A 7,500-nucleotide genomic window follows, 5' to 3' on the forward strand; every position below is an offset into this window, starting at 1 on the left:
CTCATTCAAGTTGGACTTGGGCTCGGCGCGAGGCGTCGGGGTAGTGGACCCTCCCAAACACCACATGCCACGACAGGCGGCAGCCTGCGGGGTTCGGTGCTGGACTCTTCCCTGTTCGCTCGCCGCTACTGGGGGAATCCTTGTTAGTTTCTTTTCCTCCGCTTAGTAATATGCTTAAATTCAGCGGGTAGTCTCGCCTGCTCTGAGGTCGTTGTACGAGGTGTCGCACGCCACACCGCCAGCCGGCTGTGCACGCTACCGAGAAAGTACCGGTATGCGAACCGCCAGGCGACGGGCGCGCATCGCACGTTTAAGGAGACGCGGCCGGCCACACAGGCGACCACGACACTCCCACGTCTCCGAAGCGGGACAAACGCCGCGCGCTTCAGTATACGTAGCCGACCCTCAGCCAGACGTGGCCCGGGAACGGAATCCATGGACCGCAATGTGCGTTCGAAACGTCGATGTTCATGTGTCCTGCAGTTCACATGTCGACGCGCAATTTGCTGCGTTCTTCATCGACCCACGAGCCGAGTGATCCACCGTCCTGGGTGATCTTTTCCTTTTCAGTCTCCCACTGTCTCTTTCAAGACAGCAGCATTTGCGGGACTGAGGCGTCTGACGGCCCCTGTTCCACTATTTTTTTGTGTCCAACGGCCTCACAGCCGATGGGCGTCGTACGGCTCCACACCGGGGCGGACAGGCACTCGGGCGAACGTCATTCAAAACCGGCGCCAGGCGCCAGGTACCGCAGGCCAGCCGCTCCAGAGCTTCAGCGCTCGTACCACACAACAACAACAACACTTCCGCTAGTTTTGAGAGGCACGCGTGGTTCCGCACGCGGCGCACGGCCACTGCCGTACAGGTAGCGTGTTGCGCGACACGACACGACACGCACATCGAAAGACATGCAGTCTAGTCGGTAATGATCCTTCCGCAGGTTCACCTACGGAAACCTTGTTACGACTTTTACTTCCTCTAAATGATCAAGTTTGGTCATCTTTCCGGTAGCATCGGCAACGACAGAGTCGATGCCGCGTACCAGTCCGAAGACCTCACTAAATCATTCAATCGGTAGTAGCGACGGGCGGTGTGTACAAAGGGCAGGGACGTAATCAACGCGAGCTTATGACTCGCGCTTACTGGGAATTCCTCGTTCATGGGGAACAATTGCAAGCCCCAATCCCTAGCACGAAGGAGGTTCAGCGGGTTACCCCGACCTTTCGGCCTAGGAAGACACGCTGATTCCTTCAGTGTAGCGCGCGTGCGGCCCAGAACATCTAAGGGCATCACAGACCTGTTATTGCTCAATCTCGTGCGGCTAGAAGCCGCCTGTCCCTCTAAGAAGAAAAGTAATCGCTGACAGCACGAAGGATGTCACGCGACTAGTTAGCAGGCTAGAGTCTCGTTCGTTATCGGAATTAACCAGACAAATCGCTCCACCAACTAAGAACGGCCATGCACCACCACCCACCGAATCAAGAAAGAGCTATCAATCTGTCAATCCTTCCGGTGTCCGGGCCTGGTGAGGTTTCCCGTGTTGAGTCAAATTAAGCCGCAGGCTCCACTCCTGGTGGTGCCCTTCCGTCAATTCCTTTAAGTTTCAGCTTTGCAACCATACTTCCCCCGGAACCCAAAAGCTTTGGTTTCCCGGAGGCTGCCCGCCGAGTCATCGGAGGAACTGCGGCGGATCGCTGGCTGGCATCGTTTATGGTTAGAACTAGGGCGGTATCTGATCGCCTTCGAACCTCTAACTTTCGTTCTTGATTAATGAAAACATACTTGGCAAATGCTTTCGCTTCTGTTCGTCTTGCGACGATCCAAGAATTTCACCTCTAACGTCGCAATACGAATGCCCCCGCCTGTCCCTATTAATCATTACCTCGGGTTCCGAAAACCAACAAAATAGAACCGAGGTCCTATTCCATTATTCCATGCACACAGTATTCAGGCGGGCTTGCCTGCTTTAAGCACTCTAATTTGTTCAAAGTAAACGTGCCGGCCCACCGAGACACTCAACAAAGAGCACCCTGGTAGGATTTAAACGGGGTCCGCCTCGGGACGCGAAAGCACCCCTTCGGCTCGCCCCACCGGCAGGACGTCCCACGATACATGCCAGTTAAACACCGACGGGCGGTGAACCAACAGCGTGGGACACAAATCCAACTACGAGCTTTTTAACCGCAACAACTTTAATATACGCTATTGGAGCTGGAATTACCGCGGCTGCTGGCACCAGACTTGCCCTCCAATAGATACTCGTTAAAGGATTTAAAGTGTACTCATTCCGATTACGGGGCCTCGGATGAGTCCCGTATCGTTATTTTTCGTCACTACCTCCCCGTGCCGGGAGTGGGTAATTTGCGCGCCTGCTGCCTTCCTTGGATGTGGTAGCCGTTTCTCAGGCTCCCTCTCCGGAATCGAACCCTGATTCCCCGTTACCCGTTACAACCATGGTAGGCGCAGAACCTACCATCGACAGTTGATAAGGCAGACATTTGAAAGATGCGTCGCCGGTACGAGGACCGTGCGATCAGCCCAAAGTTATTCAGAGTCACCAAGGCAAACGGACCAGACAAGCCAATCCGATTGGTTTTGATCTAATAAAAGCGTCCCTTCCATCTCTGGTCGGGACTCTGTTTGCATGTATTAGCTCTAGAATTACCACAGTTATCCAAGTAACGTGGGTACGATCTAAGGAACCATAACTGATTTAATGAGCCATTCGCGGTTTCACCTTAATGCGGCTTGTACTGAGACATGCATGGCTTAATCTTTGAGACAAGCATATGACTACTGGCAGGATCAACCAGGGAGCTGCGTCAACTAGAGCTGAGCAGCCGGCCGCCCGGGAGTGTGTCCCGGGGGCCCGCGCGAACACGCAAGCGTCCGCTCAATTATTCTGCAAACAGGAGGAGGCCGAGCTCCCCTGCACGATACACCTCGAAACCCTCTCAGGTCCCGGCGGCGCGCAGCGCCGTCCTAGGTACTTGGTCGGTTTCGAGAGAGGCGCAATCGCCCGGAGTTAGGCGAGTAGACGGTTTTAGTGCGAACACCCTTGCTCCCAACTGAGCTTGCCGCTGCCGACAGAGGCCCGGGAGCGTGCTGTCGTGGCATTGCCGGCGGGAGACAACACGCGCCACCTATGGTGACCGGCAGCTCCAACGCCAGCGCCACACAAGGGCAAAGCCCCACTTGGGTGCAGAAGCGAACTCTCCCAGCACAGCGCACGCGCCAACACGTCCGCACAACTGCGATACAAACCACCTGCGAGAACCGCTGGGGCGACCGAGCAGCAGACGGCGTCGCGGCGCCGAGTGCCAGGCGGCGGCGCATCCTCAACGCACACAGTCCTCAATCAGACCAGCACACTGCAGATGTCCACCGCGCTTCGCACCGGGCTCGGCTGAACCAACTTTGGCCGCCAGGCGCCGCGTGCAGGGTGCGCCGCAGCGTAGCTGCGCCGCCTGCCGAGCCCGTCGGCTGGCGCTCCTGCCACTCGGCGCCCCCCACCAGCCGCCTGTTGCGCGTGCGCCCACGCAGCGCGCGGCCAACACGCCGGGCGGCCCCCCTTCACCGGCCGGGAACAGTCCCACCAAGCCACCGCCGCGTATCGCTTCATACCCACATGGGCCTAGTCACGTGTGTGGATGTGGCGGGTACCGCTGAAACAACCGGTTAATAGCTGTACCGATCGTCGCCATCACAGATTCACCTCCAGCGTGAACAACCGCTCAACAACGGATTTCCAGTTCATTTGCGTATCTTGGGCAGTAAACGTAGATGTCCACCTACATTTGCGAATTCAACAATTCTTGCATGCCAGGATGTCATGTGTCACGACACGCTACATCAGACCACATACACACTGCGACATGTGCAGAAGAGAACACGTGGAAGGTGGCCCGCGCACGTATGCGATGTCCCTTCCGCGATCCACTGTCAACCGGCATCTGCGGCATGTCCCAGATATGGAACGCGGTCCACCAGGGTAGCACTTTGTGTGAGGCAATACGACAAAGTCGGAATACACGCGTCACTACATCACACGGCTCACGCTGACCTGACCTGACTCACCGCACCACCACCCCCAGCGACCCAGGGTGACATACAATGCGTTCGTACGTTCCTCCCACACGCCTCTACGGCGTACCACAGTGCAACCTAGCTGTTATTGGGAGACGAGACAAGTAGCATCGAGCACAACATATGGAAATTGAGATTCGACACCGTTGGGCACAGCCAGCGTACGGTCACACGTATCACACTACTTCACTCTGTACGTAACTACCGATGATCGGTACAGCGTGTGGGTTACGCGTACGACATCAGCGGACAATGGACACAGACCATACCACGACGTACACTGAGGGCGTCGACATCTGAACGCAACTGAACAGCTGCGAGGCTCATTTAACACTCAAACGCCAGACCGACCAGCTTGAGAGGACGGAGACACAAAGAGAGGGGCAGAGGGGGGGGGGGGGGGCGATATAGTCCTATTGCAGTACAATTGACAGTGGATAGCGGGAATATGTGGAAAGTAAGCAACACTCGCAAGACATCTACATGAGGATAACAACGACACCAGAGATTCCGAGCAGTGAACTATGTTAGGCAAAGGGACAACGTGGGTTAGGTTAAGGGACAACGTGGGTTAGGTTAAGGGACAACGTGGGTTAGGTTAAGGGACAACGTGGGTTAGGTTAAGGGACAACGTGGGTTAGGTTAAGGGACAACGTGGGTTAGGTTAAGGGACAACGTGGGTTAGGTTAAGGGACAACGTGGGTTAGGTTAAGGGACAACGTGGGTTAGGTTAAGGGACAACGTGGGTTACGTTAAGGGACAACGTGGGTTACGTTAAGGGACAACGTGGGTTACGTTAAGGGACAACGTGGGTTACGTTAAGGGACAACGTGGGTTACGTTAAGGGACAACGTGGGTTAGGTTAAGGGACAACGTGGGTTAGGTTAAGGGACAACGTGGGTTAGGTTAAGGGACAACGTGGGTTAGGTTAAGGGACAACGTGGGTTAGGTTAAGGGACAAATTGAGTTAGGTTAAGGGACAAATTGAGTTAGGTTAAGGGACAAATTGAGTTAGGTTAAGGGACAAATTGAGTTAGGTTAAGGGACAAATTGAGTTAGGTTAAGGGACAAATTGAGTTAGGTTAAGGGACAAATTGAGTTAGGTTAAGGGACAAATTGAGTTAGGTTAAGGGACAAATTGAGTTAGGTTAAGGGACAAATTGAGTTAGGTTAAGGGACAAATTGAGTTAGGTTAAGGGACAAATTGAGTTAGGTTAAGGGACAAATTGAGTTAGGTTAAGGGACAAATTGAGTTAGGTTAAGGGACAAATTGAGTTAGGTTAAGGGATAATCTGGTACAGCCACAGTTAGGTTAAGCGATAATCTGGTACAGCCACAGTTAGGTTAAGCGATAATCTGGTACAGCCACAGTTAGGTTAAGCGATAATCTGGTACAGCCACAGTTAGGTTAAGCGATAATCTGGTACAGCCACAGTTAGGTTAAGCGATAATCTGGTACAGCCACAGTTAGGTTAAGCGATAATCTGGTACAGCCACAGTTAGGTTAAGCGATAATCTGGTACAGCCACAGTTAGGTTAAGCGATAATCTGGTACAGCCACAGTTAGGTTAAGCGATAATCTGGTACAGCCACAGTTAGGTTAAGCGATAATCTGGTACAGCCACAGTTAGGTTAAGCGATAATCTGGTACAGCCACAGTTAGGTTAAGCGATAAAGTTGGTTAAATTCGGTATTGTGTGGGAAGGGGGCAGAGAGAGAGTGGGGGGGGGGGGGTGGATAGTTGTGGCAGTACGCGGATGCCTGAGTCACCGTCAGATATGTCACGTCGGTTCGATGCTTGTAGCAAGAGGCTGGCGGGTCTGTGTCTCTCACTTCTGCAATTTTTCATGTGGTATAACACGAGGGCGGGGGGGTGATATTTGGTGCCCCTCTGTGTAGGATGTGTGTTGGTGGTGTTGGTTTATCTGAGCAATGGTAGTTGTCGGAGGAGTGGGGTATTGTGCTTTTATAGGTGGACCTACTGCTCTGGTTATCATAGTGTCGACGGTGCAATGTGGCAGAGAGGATGCACTCGACATTGTCGCATTCCAGATGTTTACGTATTGTGTGTCTCCGTTGCAGGCCGAGAGTGGTGCATGTTCGAGTGTGTGGCTGACGTGCGATTCACGTTGTGTGCCCAGTCTTACAGCACGTATAGGGACATTCGCATAAATCATCTATATGTGGCCTTGCATCATTTACTAAGCAGTGCCGTGAGACGACCGAACTATTAGGAAAGTACTGATGTACCGCATAATGTTTACCTTCCACCACACGGCGAGTATCGACTCTGCCCAGCGTTGCCACCGCAGGCAGCGGTCACCGTCACCATTGTGCGGCGGAACGGAACATCTATATCCTCAGAGGGGCACTCTTTGCCGCCGGGCGTCAGGTCTCGCGGCCTGCCGGCCAGCGCCCATGACGAACTTACTGCATGTATAGGGACAGCGGGAATTTGGCATACTTGATATAACTCTTCATGAGACGCAAGATATAGGGGTGGATTGCAACTTACGACTGCGAGAAAAGTCCGCCGTTCATCCGCCGGAGTTGCGATTTCGGCGGGGCACGTACGGTCGCGGGTGGAGCACTTGGTGCGGCGTACGCACCCGGGTTGCGGCTCCTGCGCTGGAGGGGGGGTGCAGGTTTTGTGTGGGTGGGCTCGGCAAATGAGCACTGTGGGCCCCATACTTGGCCTAGTCCGCGTGGCCTCCCCCAGGTGGCGGTACCGTCGTTGCACCACGTCATGTCGCGGGGCACCTACAGATGGCGCACGTACTGTCGGCATTGCACGTGCTTCCGTCCTATCTTCATAGATGGCGATGCCGTCTTTTGACACTCTGCCTCGCGCAGTTCACGCACATTCCCATAGGTGGCCGTACCCTCACCCTCCCCTAACGACTTATCACCACCCACACTAACCGCCCCGGGGACTTGCCAACGACACACCCTATCCCAAGTCTATTTTCTTACGAAGCATCATGTGTTATTATATTTTATTTCACATCCATAGTGTGCGGGGTATTGTAGTTCACCGTACTGCGGTGGACGCTATGCTACCAGGGGGCGCGGGCCACGACGAAGGCGGACCACACTCCGGCCGACGCCGACGCCGGCCGCAGCGTCGATTCGGGCGCCTTAACTCGGCGTTTGGTTCATCCCACAGCGCCAGTTCTGCTTACCAAAAGTGGCCCACTTGGCACTCCGATCCGAGTCGTTTGCTCGCGGCTTCAGCATATCAAGCAAGCCGGAGATCTCACCCATTTAAAGTTTGAGAATAGGTTGAGGTCGTTTCGGCCCCAAGGCCTCTAATCATTCGCTTTACCGGATGAGACTCGTACGAGCACCAGCTATCCTGAGGGAAACTTCGGAGGGAACCAGCTACTAGATGGTTCGATTAGTCTTTCGCCCCTA

The 7,500-nt window shown here is 54.2% G+C and overlaps 3 non-coding genes across 3 annotated transcripts in view; all 3 read right to left on the bottom strand.

Annotated features, from left to right (window-relative positions):
• Positions 1–211, bottom strand: part of LOC126327962 (large subunit ribosomal RNA) — a 4,258-nt gene extending 4,047 nt beyond the window's left edge. Inside the window, exon 1 of the ribosomal RNA XR_007561577.1 lies at positions 1–211. This exon is cut by the window's left edge and continues 4,047 nt beyond it. This is a non-coding gene — a ribosomal RNA (large subunit ribosomal RNA).
• Positions 212–399: 188 nt separating this feature from the next.
• LOC126327963 (5.8S ribosomal RNA) lies at positions 400–554 on the bottom strand. Its single transcript, XR_007561578.1, has one exon. It is a non-coding gene; the product is annotated as a 5.8S ribosomal RNA (ribosomal RNA).
• Positions 555–923: 369 nt separating this feature from the next.
• Positions 924–2,816, bottom strand: LOC126327957 (small subunit ribosomal RNA). Its single transcript, XR_007561572.1, has one exon. It is a non-coding gene; the product is annotated as a small subunit ribosomal RNA (ribosomal RNA).
• Positions 2,817–7,500: the final 4,684 nt, after the last annotated feature.

Source organism: Schistocerca gregaria, unplaced genomic scaffold (genome assembly GCF_023897955.1).
Source record: "Schistocerca gregaria isolate iqSchGreg1 unplaced genomic scaffold, iqSchGreg1.2 ptg001073l, whole genome shotgun sequence".
Lineage (NCBI taxonomy): Eukaryota > Metazoa > Arthropoda > Insecta > Orthoptera > Acrididae > Schistocerca > Schistocerca gregaria.